General features: G+C 30.6%; 1 long non-coding RNA gene across 1 annotated transcript; it reads left to right on the forward strand.

Moving 5' to 3' along the window:
• The first annotated feature begins 20,531 nt into the window (after positions 1–20,531).
• On the forward strand, positions 20,532–22,169 carry LOC114400468. The gene is made up of 2 exons (XR_003663942.1): positions 20,532–21,097; positions 21,587–22,169. It is a non-coding gene; the product is annotated as an uncharacterized LOC114400468 (long non-coding RNA).
• Positions 22,170–22,608: the final 439 nt, after the last annotated feature.

Consider the following 22,608-nt stretch of genomic DNA (forward strand, 5'->3'; position numbering starts at 1 on the left):
ACTTTTTATATTTAAAATCATTGTTGCTTCAGACTTTCTTTCGTTTTAAAAAATAAACAAAAACTTCTACTTTTAGAAATTTAAAATTTAGTAAAAAAATAATATGCCAACCATATTTTCAATGATTATGTGTCTCGGATTGCCTCTCCTTTTCACTTATGATCTCTTTTTATTAATAATTCATTTTTCTCTTTACTACAACTAATTAATTAATAAGGATATTTTAGTTAAAGGATGATAATGTTGTACATTAACTAAATATTTTAATTGACGTGCATTAACATAAAAAATTAAATAATTTAAAATGAATTAAGTAATTAGGAAAAAATGATTTTTTATACCTAGTTGAATAAGAGAAAGAGAGAAATAGAGGAAGAGAATACAGAGAAGTAATTAATAAAAGCCATGAGTGATTCTATAAATAAATAAATAAAACACGATAAACTGATACAAAAGATAAAGAGGGGCCGAAAGAATAATTAATAAAAATGAAAGAAGAATGAGAAAAAAGTATGAAAATATTTAAATTGTTCATCAAATCTCTTCTACCAATAAAATATTAGAATTAATAATTGATTTAATGTGAACAGTGTTGGGGAGCTAGTTTTGCAGCTCCATGATATACCGTGCCATGACCATGTAAAGGAGACCAAACAACCCAACACGCAAGGATATGTTATATGGTGTATTCTCCTTTTGCATTCATATTCCAATACAGTAGGGACATCTTTGTCTCCCTTGGCTCGAATAACTAGCTCTTTATTTTATATATAAAAGTTGCTCAAACTATAATGGAGACGAGAATTTTCCCTTTCATAAGAGCATAAAAAAATCCCCACCTTAAGAGCGACTGATGGTTCTTGTATACACGCATAAGTGAGTAATTCAAGCTATAGAAAGGATCATTTGGCGCTAATAAAAATAAAATAGTACTATTTTAAAAAAAATAGTAATGTCTAACTATGAGGTTTTATTAATTAACATTATTCATTCAGCAAAAAAAAAATAGTTATCATTATTCCTTTTGAATTCTGCACTTACACTGAAAGAAAATATTTTCTAAAAGAACGATTATCTCATTATATTAATTATTATTATTAATATTATTTATCAACTCCCAATTAATGAAAAAATTACAAGATAACTATATACCATATTGTATTCTTAAAGGACAATGTTTTCAAATTTTTAGGTGCATGCTTATACATACGGCACCCTAGTTTGTCGAATTAGATAGATTTGCATCCAATGAAAAACAAAGTATTTGCTGCAGACATGTTTTTTTAGCTTCTCACAATCTTTTCAGCCGATAAAGATGATATTAATAATCTCTCACAATATGGCTAGGTGTCAAAGGTGATACCCTTTGCAATAATATTTTTCATATGCAATATATAGTTCAAATACTAAGGTCAAATCTCGAGTAAAATAAAATGCGATGGAACAACATGCTTGAGAGTAAAATGGAAAGGAACAATACCACGCTATTATTTAAATACTCCATTCTACCTTGGAAGGGGAGGGGAAGAAAGATTATTAGATAATTAAAATGAAATAAAATGTATTTCAATGGGGACACTTCAATATGTTTATAAACTACCTAAATAATTGAACTTGGTATAATTCTATTTCATTCCTTCCGCTATGTAATTTTTTTTATCAATCTAATCATCATTTAAGTTCACCAAAAAAAATAATCTAAACATAATTGCAGGATAGGAAACATACAAATCAAAGACCAAAACAAAACTTTACTGTAAATAACTAGCGCGTATCTTTGACTTTTTTTAAAAATACTACGGCTATACTTTTACAAGAGGTTTTTTTGTTTGAATAGTATAAGATGATTGTATATAATAAAACTTTACTTTTGTCGGTCCGTTCCTACTTGAGGAGTTTGAACTTCTCCGCTCCAATCAACACGTTAGAACAAACATATATTTAATGAATGTTTTCATTAATTTCAAGTGTGTATGTAAAGAGAGAGGGGTGGAGTGAGATATAATGTTTGGTTTGCAACTTCTACAGTTCTTCCATTTTGTGGTTGTGAAGTAGTGATCATTATTTTCAAGATGGGAGCTTGATTTTGGGTCAGAAATATTGCGGGTCTTATATATTATTTGACATGTAGTTTCTTTTCTAGAGAGATAGAAGGGATTAAAGGAATTTGCTTTCTTTTTCATATTGATGAATTGATCGATCTTCTTATTTATATACAACATTGTTCTTAATTATGCTTCTTGTTAGTGGTATGTAGAAGAGTTAGAGTATATATTCCTTGTACTATATTTATTAATGATAAAATTTTGCTCATAAGAAATATCAATGACACATATAAAGGCAAGATGGGATAAATAATTTAACTAAGGTAAAATTATATTTTTGGTCTCTTACTTTAGTTCTAATTTCGTATTTGGTCCCCCGGTAATTTAATTCATAAATTTAATCATCCTGTTTTATAAAATTTTGTAATGTTGATCCCGGACACCTCAATTGGACGTTGACCGTTAAGTAATGACGTTGACTGCCACGTGTCAACGTCTGAGAGACACCTTGAAATAGCTTGCGTTTTATTTACCCATGTGTGGTAATTTTTTTTTACTCTAAAAAACCCTAAAAGCACAATTTTAGAAATCCCTAACCCTAAGCTGGTGCAAAATTGAACTTTGACTCATCAATTGTTGGTGTTGTTGTCGCTGCAACTCCTTCTACCGCCTCAGCTCCAAAACCTTCCGATGTAGCTACCAGATTGTCCAAGCTCCCAACGTTGTCCAAGCTCCTAGATTGCAACTGCTCCTGCACCTTCTTCTTGACGTCGATGTCGAAGTCGTCAAGGCACGATTACTGGTAGGCAACAATGGCAGCCAACCAGTTCCTGAGCTCGGCGGTGCGCTGGTGAACGTCTTGTAGGCTGCTCTCTTTGACCAACACGCCTAAGGCCTCTAGGTTGTGGATGGCAGACTACAACAAGTCCTTGCAATCCTCTAGAGCCATCTTCATTCCGGCGCTACTATTGCCGTGTTCCACCGTCAGCCTGTCGCTCATGCTAAACGCTTTGATCATGCTGTCCATCGAGGTTCTCACCACTGTTGCGATGTACTCCATTGGGTTTGTGCTGTTCAAAGATGATAGAACCTCGTGGCACAGTTTCTGGTGGTTTGAGCCTTGGCACAACGCTATCATGGCCCTGTTGCTAGTTTTTAATTCTCCTCCATTGTTGTTGTTGTTCATGCCCTTTGGGCTTTGAACTACAGCAACCACGCAAATTACCACACCCTGGTTTTCAATTCTCCTCCATTGTTGTTGCAGTTTGTGCTTCCAAAAACCAAGCTTTAGGGTTAGGGATTTCTAAAAAATTGGTTTTAGGGTTAGGGTTTTGTAAATAAATTGGCTTAAGGGTTTTTTCAGCGTAATTTTTTTTTACCATAGATGGGTAAAAAAATGCAAGCAGTTTCAAGATGTCTCTCAAACGTTGACATGTGGCAGTCAACGTCGTTGTTTAACGGTCAATGTCCAATTGAGACGTCTGGGACCAATATCGCAGGATTTTATAAAATAGGGGATCAAATTTGTGAATTAAATTACCGATGAATCAAATGTGAAATTGGAGCTAAAGTGGAAGACAAAAATGCAATTTTGCCTTTAACTAAATATTTACTATTAGAAACACTTCCTAGAGCAGATATGACAATAGGGATGGAAAAACTTCGGGTTAACATATTGCAAAATGCGTATTACGTACAACAATGAACTCTTTTTTGTAAAAAAAAAAGGACTAACTAAGTAACTTTACCTTATTGATTCCTTTAAATATGCAACCAATCAGAATGAGATCAAAAGGCAATGCATGAACGTCATAATCCATAAAAACTATATCTTCATGTTTTGTGAATTATATTTGTTTTTAAATGAAATGATTACCATGCCTTCGGGTAGGAACACAATATATGATCTTTTAAATAAATGGACCACTCTAAGACGGCTAATTTGAGGTACTTTTGATCCTCAAAGTAGATGAGACAACTTTGTTAGCGAGGCCCAAATCAATAAAAGGAAAAGGGAAAAAGGCAGAAATAATTTTGACCCATAATCACGATAACTTTGAAAGGAATATATATATACACTTCTATATAATATATAAAAATTAAAAATGAATTTATTTAAATATATATACAAAGCACAAAAGGAAACACCAAAAATCCTTCTTTTGGATTGTACCCTAGAGAACTAAGTTTACTTTCTTATTTCCATTCTTTTTTATTTATTTTCTCAATTGCGTTATCCAAATGACAAATGCTTTGCTGCTTTGACCATTTTCTTTTCTCTTTGATGCTTGGGATTCCCCAAGTTGTGGGTATAGGGCATTTTTTGTTTGGGGAATATGTAGAAAAAACTTCAAGCAGAAGTAAGAGACCATGCTTCGACAAAACACACACACAAGCACTTGTCACCATACGTGCGTCTGAGAGAGATTTTTGAGAGCAGGTTCCTTTTCCTTTTTTCTCAAGGTTTGGAGTGATTAAAGGTTGCATTTGACGTTCATCAGTTCATGCCCATCGAATCAGATAGGTGTAAATTATATATCTTTTATTTTATTTTATTTGGAACATGGGGGTGTGATCAATTAGGTCTAGTTGCTGATGAAGATCCTATTTGAGATAAACAAACAAAAGTTAAAGAAAGCCGCAGCAAGGGCACTCATGAGTTCAACCCACTCGAACAACCTTTGAGAAGTACTTCCAAACTTGAAAAGCATCATATATATATAGGATCATAAACATCCTTATTCTTATGTTTCTCTTTCAGTTTGGCAGTAAAATCTTATATAAATTAAACAGGATCAATTGTCAAAACATTACAAACAAAAAAGAAAAAAAACTAATTAGTTTAGTTATTCTTTAGCTAGCTAGATAGAAATCTAAGTGAGAATGTCATTACATTGTATATGATCTGTCTCTATCTTGATATGACTATACTTAATGGGCAAGTATAGCTTGTTATTCTACTTTCGGAATGACATGCATGTGTATATCACATATATGTCAATGATCTCAGCTGATAATAAGGTTATTAAAGTCCAAACCAGTTGGCATCATTATTCAATGTTGGCATTTTGTCTAAACTTCTACGCAGTTATTTAGAATTTTCCTTCCTCTTTGATTTGGGGAACTACTTTAATTTGTAGTTATTGTTTGTACAGAGACTCAAACGGAAAAAAGAAAATTATTGCAGGAGATGCGTCATTATGTGAAAGCTTCTGTTCAGTATCTTTCTATAGAATAATTCACTATTTTCTTTACTTCAAAGACAACATATCACTCGGTTAATATAACATTCGTGTTAAATTAATAAAATATCTAGCTCCTGAGGGTTTTTTTTGTAATGTTGGGCAAAAACATTTCAATTAGTTTCAAATATTTTTTATTATTTAGTTAACTGTTCGGTAAATAATTTTTTTTAGTTTTTAGTATTTTAAAAAGTTTCATTTCAGGTAGGATTTTTTAAAATATTAATTTTTAATTTTTTATATTTTTATTCTTAATATATTTATTAAATTTCTTGAATATTTTTTTAAATAAATTATGATTTTATTATTTTTTATCATTTTACACTTTTTAATTACTTTAATAGTTAACTTTATTGAATACTTATAATTTTATAAATTAATTTTTTAAATTTTAACTAATTTTTCAGTTTTCACCTAATTTTACCAACATTATAATCATTCCTAATAAAATTCTTCACCAAAGAGAATTATGTCCAACAGAAATTAATACAACTCAAATAAAATGATATACACGATTATCTTTTACAGAATGATTAAAATAATTCAAATAAAGCGATTTTTAATTCTTCACGAAAAAGATACTCACATTTAATATTCAACGGCAATAATTTAAATAAAATTATCTTGTTGTGAAAAGTACTTGTAAATTTTTTTAAAAAAAGAGTAAAATAAAATCTACACATTTTATATGGGATTGTCTAACTTAATCCCAAATTTTTTGAATAGGATTATTTAACTCCAATTTTATTTGAAGTAAGTTAAATAACCATATTATATTCATCAGTACAGAAATTAATTAAAGTGTTATTATGCCACTTGATAAATTGGCGTATGGGGTGGCGACACATAATTAATTGAAAAGAAAGTATGATTATGATTAAGGCTTTGGATAGGATCAAGTTTTGACTGCTTAATTAATTGCATTGATTTGTTGGATGAATGCTCTGGGTTGGTGGGGTAAGTCTCATTCTTTAAAAACTGAAAATGTTACCCGCGGCGGGGCCATGCATGCATATTCATCATATCTTTCTCAGAAATACAACAAGAAAATTTAAAGGGGGAACTTTTCCTTTCAAAAAGAGAACTTTCACCAGCTTCCGAGAAGGATCCTATCCTTAGATGTTTACCTGAAACGAAAAATGAAAAGAAGAGGAACAAATTAAAAAACGAAAGGTAAACATCACCACTGCTGCATGCATAACAAAAAAGTCTCTTTTCTTTTGTGATTTACATAGGTAATATTAGAAGTACTTACTCCCAGCAGCTCACGTCGTGATCATAGGCTAAAGTTGAGGATTACATTCAAAATTGTTGGAAACATGTTGTGTATAAAACTACTAAAAAAGAAGAAGATATCTACAGATTCGATATCTCAGCTATCTGATGGTAATACAAATTTCTTGAAGAAAAAAAAAATACTACATATGTAACCTTATTTTCTAATGCTATAAAAAAATGATTATAGAACCCAAATAACCTCAAATTTAGCAACTTCTTTTATATATTTTTTTATCTATAAGAATCAAAAGCATGTACTAGAGATTTCTTACGCTCAATTAATATTAATTGAGTTAGAATCCCTTCATAATTAACTTCTTTTATGTTTGTCAACACTCCAAACATCGGCCAATAATTAATTAATTATTGGGTTTAATTTTCAATTGAATCTTAGATATTTCAATTTTGATAATAACAAAAGACTGTTCTATTATATATTATAATTTTTCTATTAAAAAACGCCTCCAAAGTTACGTAAGTGATGCATTATTGCATTTTAATCGTAGTTTACTAACAATTTTTTTGCATTTCTTTAGGAATATTTTTTTATAATTAGTTCTAGGACATTTTAAAAAATTCTTAGAAAATTAATTATTTTTATTTTTAATTCATTTCACTATTTATTATTTTTTTTGCATGAAAAGGAAAAATTCGTGTTCGACTATTGGAGCAAGACTTGATTGGATTAATTAAGGAATTAAAATAAGAAAGATTTTAAAATGGCACAACATAATGGAACATCAAGAAAATATTTAACATCAATTTTGTCTTTTGGTCTTCTTTTAACCTTTTTTTTATGTTTTAAGTTCACTTTAGAAACCTACTAATAATAAGGATTTAAAAATAAGAAATTTTTGTTACTTTAGTCATTGATAACTGTGAAATTTGAATTAATTTGATAGTCAATTTTGATTAAAAATGATTACAATTTCTTTATTTTACTGTTGTTTTTAATGAAATAATGAATAAATTAATATTTTTGTAATTTTTTATCAACAGAAATTTAAAGAAGAAGATTTTAAGTATTTTGGAGAAAAATTGATACAAAAACAAGAAGAAAAAACCTTGAAGAAAAGTTGAAGATTGAGATCGCTCGCTTAGCACACAAGACAAGTCTAGTGCCTCTCCTCGCTGAGTAGCCAGCTCACGCTTAGCGCAAAGAAGACCCATGAATAAGCCCAAAGGCGCGCTTAGTGTGAAAGTTCGAGTATCTCAAATAGGGGAAACCCTCTTTCGATGTCCATTATTTCTTTTTCTTCCTTTATCCATCCCTTCCGTTCTTCTATCCACATCAGCTCCTAAAATGTAAAGACTTTCGTGGCAACGAGAGGCTAAATCACATTGTTGGGAACTTGACAGACCAACTTTTATAATGTAACTCTTCCTTATTATCTATTTAATGTAATTCTATTTTTATTGCTCTTTTCTGTGCTTAATTGTTTATTATAGTCTGGTCATCCATGTAGTGTTTAAGGGATAATGCATTGAAAAATGATTATTTTTCAAAGAATTGGAAAAGAGTATCTAAATGAAATCATTGTTAGAAATAGATTGATATTCGTTTAGCTCATTTTGTACATATCTAATCTTAATGCGTTTGCAAATAAATTTGGAAGATAAGAATAGATAAATTAGGCTCTTCATGCAGAAAACCAAAGATAGAGTATCATAATAGATGTGAGTGAAAACTAGGATATCATTAGACAGAGAGAATGATTCACATTGCATCACAAGTAGTTTTGACATATTAGACCCCAACATATTGAAATTCTGAATTTATCTTTAAGCATCATTATTTTTATCTTCTATATTTCTTATCTTTTACTTTAATCTCTTATCTCTTTAAATTTTTATCTTATTTCCTAATCTTCTATTTTAAATTTCTTATCCTTCTTGTCTCTTACCTTCTTTAAATTTTACATTTAAATTTCTTATCTCATTTACTTATCTCTTGCTTGCAAATTGAATTCGACATTTGGACTTTCTGAATATTTTATCTCTTGAGATAAATTGATGTATTTGTCAATGAGTTAATAGTCATCCTTGTGACGACTAGGATTTTCTACATTTTTTTTTTCTTCTCTTTGCTCTCGCATGTGCTCCCATGACTTTCATGCATGAGGTGTTAAAAAAAAAATCTTTCTGGTTCAAGGATAATCAAAGCACAAAATGGTTATGATTTCTCAAGGATTGTGAGGTCTAAAAAACTTTGATCTCTTTTTGTTCTTCACACTAAATTTCATAAATTGAACAATTGGTCACTTGCACAATTAATAGAATAATGTTTGATGTGAAGAACGATAAAAATATAAATACATAAAAAGAAAAGGAGATAGAAAACATTTAAACTTCACAATCCTTGACGAAACATGACTTTAATTTTACCCTTTAACTAAAAGAAAAGTTTAACTCATTAGTCATGGGAGTACATAAACAAAGAAAAAGAAAAGTATAGAAATCCCTAAATCATCACAAGAGTCTAGAATGATCAAAATCTGCTAGAATTTTTAAATCCTCTGTATAAGTAGGATATCTAGAGTAGACCTAAAACATAATAAAAATGGTGTTAAAGATCTTCATCCTTTAAAACTTAACAGGAATCTTCTCTACAAAGCAAAACTACATTATTTTGTTCTAGAACTAAAATATACATAATGTATTTAAAAGGTACTATATATGACGATTCTTTGGAGTAAAAAATTATGTATTTTTGTATTATCAATTATTCTCGAAAATATGATGATAAATTAAGTCTTATTATGAGGTTCCAATTTAATGAATTTTTTTTGCTGATTAAAAAAATCCTTAATTGACCAAAATAATACTCAAGGTGGGTTTACTACGCCATTCTATATGGATGAAAAAACTGGACCATTTGAAACAACGGATGAAACAACTGGACCATTCTATACAAGGCAGGAAAGCTTCTTTTCTTTTTCTTTTCATCTCATAATTAATATCAAACAACGGATGAAATCCCTTTGTTTCATTACTTTTTTTCCCTTTTTCATATTAAACACGGGTTCAAATAGCACATTAAATAATCTTTATTAAAAATTTGATTAATCATTATTAGTCACACTTCTCAATTGCATTTTTTGTAAAACTTAAATTTAAGATTTTATTTAAAGAAATTAAGCTCAGTTTCACTTAAATCAATATGTTAATGCTAAGTTATTTTAAACTAACATGATATATAGTAACTATGAAATGGAGGAGTGGACATGAAACGTGCAAAAATAAAATTTGAATGGGGGTGGGGAAGGAAGGGTTATGGGGGCAAGTAACGTCACAAACTTCCTTCTTGGATCACCGTCAGTTAATAAATAAATCAATAATTTTTATTTGATACGTATGTGTTCCATAAACAACAGTGGCTACTTCAAAATGTACTTTGACAGTTGGGACAAAAACGTTTGGTGTTTGAAGTAATTGCGTAATTAAAGTGAATTGACATACATTCAAACCCTAAACTTTGGTCTCTCACTATGCATATGTAAGGAATAACTAAAACGTATACTTTTCAAAAACGGTGAGGTAGCAAGAATAATTTAAATTAAAAAATGAAATAAAAGCATTGAGCGTTCTCTACCAAGGAATTCTAACGATGTGCACATAAACACCTCAATTTATACAACCTCAATTTTAAATTTAAGTAACTTAATTAATTTTCTCTCCAATGAATATTTTAATTAATAAATTGTTTAATTCACAAATATTTTATTTCACTCTCTTTTATTTAATAAAAAGTTAAATAATTATGAGCAACAATTACTTTCCAATTTTAAATAATTTGAAGTCATATGTAACCCACAAAAATAATATTTTTTTTAAAACAAACTATTAAGCAACTTTCTTTATAGATGTTCTAACACTATTAGAAACTATAAAAATTGTTGTTGTTATGGTACCAATTAGGTCTATGAACTAATTTTTAGAATTAAGTCTAATTCATTTTGAGTATAGGATTAGAGTGTATTCAATATTAATATGGGGCTATTCAGAAATGCTTAATAAGCTAATTAACCGAAGGTTTTGCGTATCATCTCCTGTAAGATTGCAGGTTTTTTTTAGAGGTAATTAGCTTCTTATGGTTTGCAATTTGAAGCTGCCATATATTTTGTGTTGTCGGTTTCCTTTTCTTTCCTATTGTAATTGTAATCTGATTCAGTCTCAAATTTATTTATTTATTTATTTGACAGATCTAATATTAATTATCATCTTGACTATGTGTCTGTCCCCTAGATAGATCTTGAAACCCTATGTCCATAAACACACAAGTTTGCAGAGATCATGTGATCATCTTGCCTCCTCAAAGAATATTGTCGGAAATCAATTATGGTAGTTCAGTCGGTGGGCCTGATGATCTTTATTTCAATGAATGCAATTTTCTTTATCTCCAATTCTCAATGGAACATTTATGGTGTGGAAACTATGGTTTGGAAAGAGATTCATCAAGGCTGGATTTCACCCAATTAATTAGGTGTTTGAAGTAATCACTCAACTAACCTAATTTTATAGCTGAGTAAAATTTTCTCAATGCAGTGACATAATCTAGGGGTGTAGGATCAAACATGTAATGTTTGGTTGTTTAGTTTATTGTTTGTTTGGTTTTCTTCCTAGGTTGCTAGGTGATTATGTGCGTCAGATTACTTATTATAGCTCCCTACTTTACACATTGGAAGTTTGTTTGTATCTTGGGTTTTTAGTTACTTGAACAATGATGTGTTCTGAGGTGGAAAAAAATAGCAAGATAGAAGACACAGATCATGCCAACCAGGCAATGTTAGGCAGCATTATTATTTCAGCTTTGGACAGTCTAATTTGAACAAAATGCTTTACTTAAGTTTGAAATATATTTTCCCAACAGTCCATATGTAAGAGTTGACTAAGCATGCAATTACATATCATACAATCTATAGAAACAATGTAATTTGGGAGAATTGTATGATCTAATTATGGTAAATATCCCGTTGATAGAGGTATGATCTTTAGTAACTTTAATGGCAAGAAGAATTTATCAATATCAAGTGTTGATTGTCAACACGCTTTGTATATGTTATATACTGAAATTTCATTTTAATCAGGTTTGGAGAAAGCTAAATAAATTAATTAATCAATATGTCTGGCTCTATTAAAGTGTGAGGGAAAGCTGCCCCTTTCATATTGAAATGACTAATGTGTGCGAAAAACGTGCAAACACATTAAACATCTTTAAACCGTAGCAATTCCTCTTGTTGATTCACTGGTTATATGTGATTGATGTGTATGTTATGCACTCTTTCTCATAACATTCTAAGTAATGTGCCGTCTTGCCAAATAAAAAGGAGATCACTTTCATTGTATATATATAATTAATAAATCAATATTCAAGAGAAGTTTTTATTCACTTTTTTTTCTATCAAGAATTATTCTAATGAAAATACAACACTTAACCACTTGTGTGTTTGAATATCCTTCTATCGATTCTTGAAGTCAAAATTATGGTGAGACAGTAAAAAATCAAAAACAACAAAAGGTTACTATAATGTAACCGTAAAAAAAGAAGTCAATTTTACTTTTATCATATTGCGTATTCAAACACACGTTATTTATATATATATATAGACACACAAGTGTACACATAAATTATACAGTAACAAAATCTTTTCTGATTTGGTCCATGAATTAACTCTTTCAAATGATCTTCCAGACAAATAGAATAAAGGCCACAGTCTCAAGCTGACACATGGAGTCCCCACACACCCAGTTGATTTTGTCTGCATAATGAGAACTTGGATAGGATTTTTAGTCTACACAGAAACATAGCACTAATATTCATGTACGTATGGTTATTGTAGAGATTGAATCAGAGGGCAGAAACACATGCCTACAAGACCCTACAAAAACATAGGATCATAAATAAGGGAACAAAATGAGGGTAAGCAACAACAAAGTGGTGTCAATAGGTGCTTCTCTCCTCTGGTTAAACCAATGGCCATAAGTCATTCATTTCATTAAGCTTCTCTTAGTTGGCAAAAAGGACAATATCCCACAAGTCTTGCATCAGTGAACCAAAGTTAATGTCTTTGCACATTAGTCAGCTATCAATTTCCTAATTATTAATGAGCCATTTTCTATTTTTAGCAATTTCCTTGCTCATTCCCCCACTCGGTTGCCCCTTTTGCAGCAAAAGTATTGCCCCTCAAAATAATAACTCTATCTACACAATCATGAACCATCACTGTATGATTAATAGTTTATTTTTGAGCCACCTAAGACATAAATATTTTATGTTTATGTGTTTATGATAAAAACAATGCAACCTCACTTTTTCATAAACCAATTTTGTTACTCACTTTACATCCCTCTTTATCTTTCTCTTGATTTTCCATCACATGTATTACTTTTACTCAGGCTTTTTTAATCTCTTTCCTTTTCTCCATGGGTATATACCCTTTAAGGATGTCAAACCATGTCCATCTTTATCCAATGACAAATATTGTTATCCTGCTTTTCTGTGTAAGATTTAAGAACGAGATTACGAGATTGAATAATTGGTGTAAAATTATTCTCAAGTATAATTTTGTGTTTTTAGAAATAATTTTCTAGAAAAGTAAGTTTCTTAGCTGCAAAAATGTCCATTCAGAAAACGCTCCCATGTTGTACTTCTTTTTGTGAGCGTTTTTTTCGGTGGGCACTCCCTTGTTGTACTTGCAACATAAGATGCCCCGCTTTAAAGTAAATAACTAGATAAATAATATACGTTATGTTCAAGTTTAGGAAGAAAAATATCATAGTTTTCATAAAATTCTAATAATGAAAAAGAGAGTAAAATAGAAAAGAAAAGATAATCTTTTCTATTAAGCTTGAAGTATTTTATAATTTATAACTAAGGCCAACTAGCCTACTTAGTAAGTGAGTACTCATCAAGTAATACATGTCTCATTCTTAATTAATTAATACTCCTTTCTTTTTTTTAATTATATGATTTTAAAAAAAATTGTTTGATTTTTATAATATTTTTTTCTCATTTTTAGATGTATTAATTATTTTTTATATATTTTTATTTAATTATTCTCTCTTCAAATATTAATGAGAAACAATTAAGTGAATAAAAAATATAAATAATAATTATAAAATAATAGGATAAATAATTAATAAATTTAATATAATTAATTAAATTATTTATTTTTTTAAGAGACAGAATAATTAAAAAGTATAAGAAGTACGGTGGGAGTATGTACAAATCACAGTTAAGAGCTTTATTTTTAACAAAGAAACGCATCTAATAATGATTGGTACGCGAAAGTCATCTGTACGATAAGTGCATTTGGCCACTACAACCAAAATGTCCACTACGTAACCAATAAATAAACTTAATATGCATCTTTTAGCAAGTACTTTTCCTGGCATATACATGATGTGGCAAAAATAAAGTATAAGCATGAAAAAATAAATAGTTTAATTAATTATATTAAATTTATGAAAACATTCTAGATAATTTTTTTAAATAATTATTATAAAATTATGTATGAAAATATATAATTGAATGATAATATAATTGTATTTTAGTTAAATTGTTAAAACTAAATATAACATATTTGTAGAGACTTAAAATATAATTAAATAAAACTATATAAATATAATGAGATGTGTGAATAATGTATACAAAATATTATTAATGAAAAATAAGACTAAGTATTGGGAGTTTTCAAATTAGGTAAGTATTATTAACCAGATCAATTTAGAGATATTTTTCATATACTAAAACAAGTTATAAGTTAATAAGTTATGAAATTTTATAGTCATTCATACTTTACATTACTAGTATTTTATTTACATATTGTTCTTATCACAAAATATTAACATATTTATATTTAAGAGAATATATAATGTATTTAACTATGCACAATTAAGGGTTTTTTTTAAGTCAACAATTAAGGTCTTGGTAATCATAAAATATAGCAATTAGATTTCTTTAGAAAATCATTACAAATGTATAAAGAACCTATAATTAGTTTACTGATATAGTACTAATATTGAGCCAAATTAAAGGTATATACATAAACAAAGTTACAATGGCCTTTTACTTTATTGAAGTGACGGAATAGAAAGACAGTGAGCCCCTTGAGTAACACAAAGCAAGAAGGATAAGAGACCAAGTTGTACCTTATCCAAAAGTGGTGTGTGCCGTATGTATGGGATGTTTTTCATGCATTGTTTAGGGAAAGCCAACCTATTCGTACCACATATGTAAGAAAGAAATTCTGGTGCACAACACAAAGTAGGAGTATCTCTCTCTATCTATACCTTGTCTTTTTCTTTGAAATTTGAGCTGTGATGCGGGTCCTCAATTTTTCTTAACATTTTCAGCACCATACCCATGCCTTGCCATCACTCCTCAACACAACTCAATCTCCCCTACCTCATATTATTCCTCACTTGGTCAGTGCTATGTCGGGTGATTTTCAGATACCCCCTCTTGATGTGAATTCTGAGCATTCAGATCCAACACTTTGATTAGGTTAGTTAGGAGTATTTATCAACAAGGTAGACTAGCTGCTAGGGAGTTCCTCCTCTTCCCAATAAACTGATTAAAGTGGCATTGCCATCATTTGGATTTCATTTTACTACAGTATTTCTTTTGCTTGATCAATATATTGGGTGCCTGCCTTGTGCTAGTAATTATGTCACTAAAGTGTGTGTTTAGACATGACACAATCAATTTTCGGACAAAAAAATCATGGTGTCACCATAAATTTTGAGAAGCAATTATATATTGGGATGGTCATATTTTTTTTCACGATGTTGCTACCCAAAGACACACTAAAGCAACTATTCTAATAACAATTGACACATTTAAAGAGTCTTCCATTCAAGCTAGCTATGGTTTCGGTTCAATTCTCATATTTATATTTTAGATAAAATAAATACATACATATTACTTTACATATATATATATATATATATATATATATATATATATATACATTTGATTCAATCACTGTAATTAGAATTTTTAATTTTCTAGTAAGATTTCGAAATATTTTACATGTTTCAGTCCTTTGAGTTAATTATGAAATTAATCCTCGATCTGAAACTTAATCACTTTACATGTATATATAATTTATCTTATTGATTTTTTATTAATAATTATGTAATTTACAATTTCTTTTTTAAGATGCATCCTCAATTTTGTTATATTGAATGATAGTAGTATATTGAAAAAGGCAAGGCATCCCCACCTATATGATTATGTAGCAACAAAGTATGTGTACTATGGTACCATCTTCATATACAGCATGTGCTTTATACAAGGATCTATTCCTTTTGCTATGCTAGATACGATAACAGAGGTACAACAAACTTTGCTTGATTTTCTTTCTTTGCCGCTCTGTCCAATGCTCTGGGCTGTTGAGTGGATGCACCCCTTTTTTTTTCTCGGTCTTTTGCTTTCTCTTGCTCGCTCCGTAACTGAAGGTATCTTTATCTCCCCTCTTTTTCCATACCCTATCAATAGATCTTCGAGCACCAATCAAAACCTCTCCTTTTTTTTCCCCTTATGAGGGAAAGCAGATTTAACATAGATACAGCTTTAGTTCCCAATTGAATGACTTCGACAAGTTTATGATATTTACTAGACATAAATACTAATTTTCACATTGTAATCCCAAACCCATTTAAACTGACATTCTCTTTGACGCATGCATGGATAGCTAGTTGTTGATGTTGTTTCAATCACCATCCGTGACTACATCAACTGATTTTCAGTGGGGATGTCTAGGGAATTTATGTGCCAACTTTAATGACAATCATAAATGCAAATTTAGGAAATGGGGGATCTCTTGCCTCAAATAGCTTGGCATTGGGGGGGTTGCAGATTGGAGTCAATTTGTTGGTCACATCTCACAACCATCCTCTCCTAGATTTCAATTGAATTTAATTGACATGTACAAGGCACATGATGGGCTATGGCCAAATCAAATCAGTGCATGTGAGCCCCGAATATCACGTGCATGGTGGATTTTGGGAGAGTTTAAAGTCATTGTTTTTTTTTATAGATAAGAATAAAAGCCAATAAAGGAATGTCATAACTCATTTTTATTCAACCAATTGAATTAGACTTGTATAAAGTCATTGTTGGAAACAATTTTTTTTCTACAGTGAATTAAGATATTGCATAATAGTTCAGTGAGTGTGGGTTATTCCCTTTGTTGGTAATGGAAAACATGTGTCCCCACTTTGATGCTTGTGTCGTGGTATTATCTGAATGGGTTTGCATTGCACCAGTTGCATCGTCTTCTTGGTTATAGAAGTTTATTCCCTGCGGTTGGGCCGTATCATTTTATGTAAAGGATTTTCAGGAGTTGCTTCCTGCACCTCAAAATTTGCTTCCTACACAAATCCAGAATGTTTTATTTTTACCTTTCCGATTGGCCAATCCGAAATGTAAAATGTAAAAGGTGTAATCAATTCAAAATGTAATTTTACATTTCAAATTAGCTAATCAAGAAGGTAAAAAAGGTACATAAAGTGATTTTAAGGTGCCGAAAACTACTACCAGGATTTTTCTCTTCATCTGCAGACATGAAGTAGGTGAGTATTCATTTTAACAAAAATGCATGTATGGCTGGACCCAAGTGTTGGTTGGCTGAATGAAGAAAATTGTTCTTTTAATTGTCAGGAATTGTTATTCTCACCTCTCAATTGTTATTTTCATCCCCCACATGTGTCAAAAAAATATATTCCAAAAATACCCTTTTAACAAAATTATAATTGTATTGTTAAAATTGTACAACAGAATTATATTTACGTTAAAAATGAGGTGAGGCATTTGATAATTAAAGCAAGAGACTAGTTAATATGAGAAAATGAAGTGAGCCATTTGATAATTGTCACATAAGAATGGATCAAGTAATTCCCTTAATTAGCATGTGGTTTAGTTAGAAACTTCAACTCCTAAGCATTTTTTTATTATCGCTAATAACAATTTGTAACATGTTTGTGTAGAGGTGTCAAATGTTTGTGATAGCATTTTTTATTATTATTGTTTTTGAGCTGAGACCGTAAAAGATCCATTTTTATTTTCGTCTAAGTTTCATTCCTCTTCATTTTTTTCAAGACTAGACTGAATAGGTTAGGAATGATTTTTTCGTGGACCCTAAAAAATGCTTTGCTAACAGATAGGCCCAATTAAGATCAGGGTGGGGCATGAATGTTTCTTGGTGGTTGCTCTGTACATCATCCTCTTTTTTTTAATAGGTAGTTTAAAATAACTTTTATTTAGACTAGATTTTTTTCGAAATTAACTCTTCCTAATTTTTATTTTGAAAGTGATTTTCATATTTTCTTTGAGAAATTTAATAAGTAAATCATTTCTCAAATTAAAATTCCAAAAGACAGTTTAATACATTTTAGAATAATTTGTAAACTGCTTATAAAAGTTTTAAATGTGATAAAGTCTTGGATGGAAGTTTAATTCCATAGCTGGCTTTGAAGATTGAAGCTTGAGAGAGTACCTCAAAATCTCACCAATATCCTAATTACATGATTAAAAATAAACATTTCTACAATTAAATTTCTAAAAGATAATTTTAGATTTTACGGAAAAAAAATTATTCTAATTTCTTAGGGAAAACGTCTATTTCCTTTTTCAATGTGAATTTCATAATACTATTTCAGTCCTTTTTAAAAGAAATAAATTTTAGTGTATTTTACACTAAAACTTATTTCTTATAAAAAAACAATAAAAAAACACCGGAGGTAGTAAATTCTAAAATTAACTTTGCAAAAGTCGTACTTAGTGAATCAGAGCAAGGCCATTTTGATTTGTTCAAGCATCTCATTCTTTTTTCTTTTTTTATAAGCTAAAGATTTATTGTTCAAATCTCATTCTTTATAGACCAAAAAAAACGCCTCAATCTCTAGAGTAGATGTTAGTCAGGTCTAAACACGAGGGCACGATGAGAGGAAAATATGGTGAAATGTCGAAAATAACAGTAGAACAACAACTAAACATTCTAACGTAGGACAACAAATTGCTTCCTTTCATAAGATAAACATTTGAGTTGTAAAGGCAGCATTATACAAGTCATTTTGAATGAAATTATGGCAAATGTGATTCACTCTATGACCAATAATAACCATGCATTAATTCAGTCAACAACCATTTGTATCGTTAATCCTGATAGGCGCCATGATAATTTAATTTTTACCATGAACTACCGTTTCAAAGTTAACTAATTAACTAAATTTAGTTACAATGGACTATTCTTCGAAGCAGCACAACAATGTAGAAGTCAATCCATATATTCAAGAATTTAATAAAAACAAAGAAAAAATCTTTATTTATTTTGATAGATAATGGAATCAAAATATATAATTACAACATATCTATTCACATGCACCAGTTAAGTACTTGGCGAAAATTACAAACATGTAACTCATCATAAAGCTAGTACTAGGTTACAATGCCAAAAACGACAGGACCGTGTTCAAGAAGCAAGCATAGTAAAGAAACAAAAACAACCCTTTAAATTCATCATAAAATATAATTTCAACACGTACATGATAAGACCAATCAAACATGAATAGGAGCCAATATGCCTTGCAATTCACTGCATCATAAATGCCACAATAGAAACCAACACAGAAGAACATAAGGTCACCCCAGAAACAGACAAAGCAAACCCTGCACCAGTCTCCATTTGCGATGTGGGTGCAATTTCTGATTGTGCCACAGTTTTGGTCACGTAAAACGTGCTCAAAACCATTGCTGCAATAAAAAAATGAGCTGCACAGTCTCCAAGTTTTGCCATATTTCCACAGAATATGTTATGTTACTGTGAAAACGTGACCAAAGAGATGACTGAAAAGGATTGAACTGGTTTGGAATTTTGAGTTGTTCAATGACACAGTCAAGAGTTGAGTTTATATATATAGAACTTGTTAGGGGTATTAGGTATATGTTAAAAAAGGCCATCTGTGTCAAGTTGGTAAGTGGTACATTAAATCATTAACCATTCTCGATTACTATGATGTCGTTTAGATTAAGGCTTTTGAGTCCCCACTAGACTAATTAAAGCTAGTCGATGCAAGGTGGTATTGTGTCCTCAATGAGCTTCTTACGTTACAGTTTCAGGAGAAATCTGGCACCCAACATTTATGATACACCAGCTAAGATTGGATTTCTTAAACTCTGTCTGCAGAAGTTGTCAATTTTTTTTTCATTGAAAGAATAAAAAATTTATAATAACTCATAAATTTTGTTGAATCAATTAAGAGAAGTTTTCAATTTGGACATATGATTCCTGAATAGTCGATTAAAGGAAAAAAATTATTTACCTTGATTAAATTATCTCGTAAATTTCTTTTTAAATCAATGATGCATATTATATCTTTATATTTTCGTTTTACACATTGCTCAATTTAATTAGAATAGTTAAATCCCAAATGTAAAAGGCGTTAATATTTACTTGGCAGGCTATCTTTTCTTTAATTAATTGTAGCTGGTAGGAAATCATTTTCGGGCCAGCTTAAGTGCCCTTGACATAGCAACGATACCAAGACTTTTAGAGAGGACAAATCTACGGTGCAAATACGATGTCTTTGTTGCTTCATAAAGAGAATAGTCTAGAATTCTAGCTTCATTTGGCAATTGAGGAGGATACAATAGAGTGATGGAAAGCATCACACCAATCAAGATTATTTTTTATTGACTCTTGAGTACGAGACATGTGTAGCTATTTTAGAAATGTAAGAAATATAAAAAGGACGGAACTAAATCTAGATCGTTTTGAACGATGTATGTCAGACATCAGAGTCGACGATAAATCCAAGTAATAAATATAATCTGGTGACAAGTAAATTCAATTGCTTATGTTGAATGTAATTCGTTTTTCTAATTGATTAACCAAATAGAGAAATCAAACAGGGACATTATTTTGACGTTGAAATGAGGATGTGTTTCTCACTTGTGCAACAAAATATGTCTGTCCTAAATCATTCGCATTATACATTGTTCATATATCAATGAGCGTATCAATAAAGACGTTAGCTATGTGGTTATTGCTTCCTTCACTTTCATTATTGTTTTTTCTGCGCCTCATTGCATTCCGGAGGCACTTTCACTATTGTTTCTTGTTATGTCCCATTGCATTCCATAATTAAAAAGTTTTAGCCTTGCTATGTCTATGTCTGAAATGTTAGATTGGCTGAGTTCTCATTTGATTTTGGGCTTACTCTAGCTTGTTCGGCCTAGTCCGAAACAGGGATTTGAATCCTGCACTTCTGTATCTACATCCTACACCCCCACCCCAAGCATCCTTGAAATTACTTAACTATCCTTGATGAGATAACACCTCTTTCCCCAAATCTTAACACCTCCCTCCTTCTGAACTCATTCTACCTTAACATTGAATTCCACAAGAGTCCTACTCCCACAAGCTTCCTCGCCTTCTCTCCATCATACTAAGCAATTCTCTTTCATGAGGGAGCAGCCTTAATATTTGTCAACGCCGCAACTGCACACCTCTGGTGGCTCCACATGAAGTTATATCTCCCCTTCTTTTAAGCTTTTATTTTTGCAAACCAACCATTCCAGAAGACTAATAGTGGAAAGTAAATACATAATAGGTATTCCGGAAGACATTTTTTGCTTATGAAATAGTTATTTTGGAACACAAATTACTAAACATGTTTCTGGAATGGATGTTCCAAAAGCATATTTTATATACTTCGAAATTCCTATTCCATAAGACAATTTGTGTTCCGAAATGACTATTCTGTAAGCAAAAAAGTCTTCTAAAATACCTATTCCAGAGTAATAAATAAAGGTCTTTCAGCAACATGTTTGATGAAGTCGACATGGATATGGATAAAAATGTGGATGATACAATTAAAAATAAAGATTGCAGCAAACTTTTTACAACTACGAAAGTAATTTTATCATGTTATTATTGTGTAATTATTTAATTGTTGATATATTTAATGCTTAAAAGGTGAACTTTGACTAAAATATATTGTATGTTGTTTATGTAGATTTTTCATACTCAAGATGAGTCATTGAAATAAGCTCGAACAATTGCATTTGAGTTGAATTTTGTTTCGAAATACATGTTCCAGAACACCTATTCCAAATCTAAAGACCTTCCTTACTAGAACGCAACCCGCCACCAAAACCAAAACCCAACCCCTCACTAGAAACCAAAAGAAACAAAAGGAACTTACCTTGAATGGCTACATGCAAAGGAAGGAGGGTGCACGAAGAGTCGCAACAAGGAGGGTGCACGAAGAGTCGCAACAAGGAGGGTGCAAGCAAAACAAGGTGACACAGGAGAAGGAAGAGATTCATCGTGGGAAGAACAACAACCTTCACGGGAGGGAGACGCACCGTCACGTGAGCTACCGTCATGGGTAGGAGGGGCATCACGGGGAAAGGGTGTTAGTGTATATGATTTATGAAGAAAGGAGGAGTTAGGGTTGGAAATGTGTTATCTCATTAAGGATAATTTAGTAATTTTAAGATGTTTGGGGGTGTAAGATACAAATATGGAAATGTAGGATTCAAATCCCTCTAGAACAATATCCATCCCAAAAGAAATCTATTAGATTTTTCTAGTCTTATAGCAATGCTTATAAAAACACTAGTTAAAAATTAAAAATTTAAAACTTAATGCTAAATATTTGCTTAATACTAGGTAAATCAATAACAAAATTGTCAAATGAAATGGTTATCTTTATAATTCAACCTTCTTTTTTTCTGTCTTTTAAAGGTTGTTATGTACTCATTTCGTCTTTAATCATAAGACCATTTCAACTAACTCACCTTCCTTAAGAAAAATAGTTAATTTAATTAATAACATTAAACCTATCAATTATTTGTATCATCTTTCCAAAGTTACCTTTTTCTTATCTTTCTATTCACTTAATTACTTCTCATTAATGTTTGGAGAGAGAATAATTAAGTAAGGATATATAGGGGAAAATAATTAATGCATTTAGAAATTAGAAAAAAGATATTATAAAAAGGGACAAACAAATTTTAAAAAAAGGGCTTATAG

Source organism: Glycine soja, chromosome 19 (genome assembly GCF_004193775.1).
Source record: "Glycine soja cultivar W05 chromosome 19, ASM419377v2, whole genome shotgun sequence".
Classification (NCBI taxonomy): domain Eukaryota; kingdom Viridiplantae; phylum Streptophyta; class Magnoliopsida; order Fabales; family Fabaceae; genus Glycine; species Glycine soja.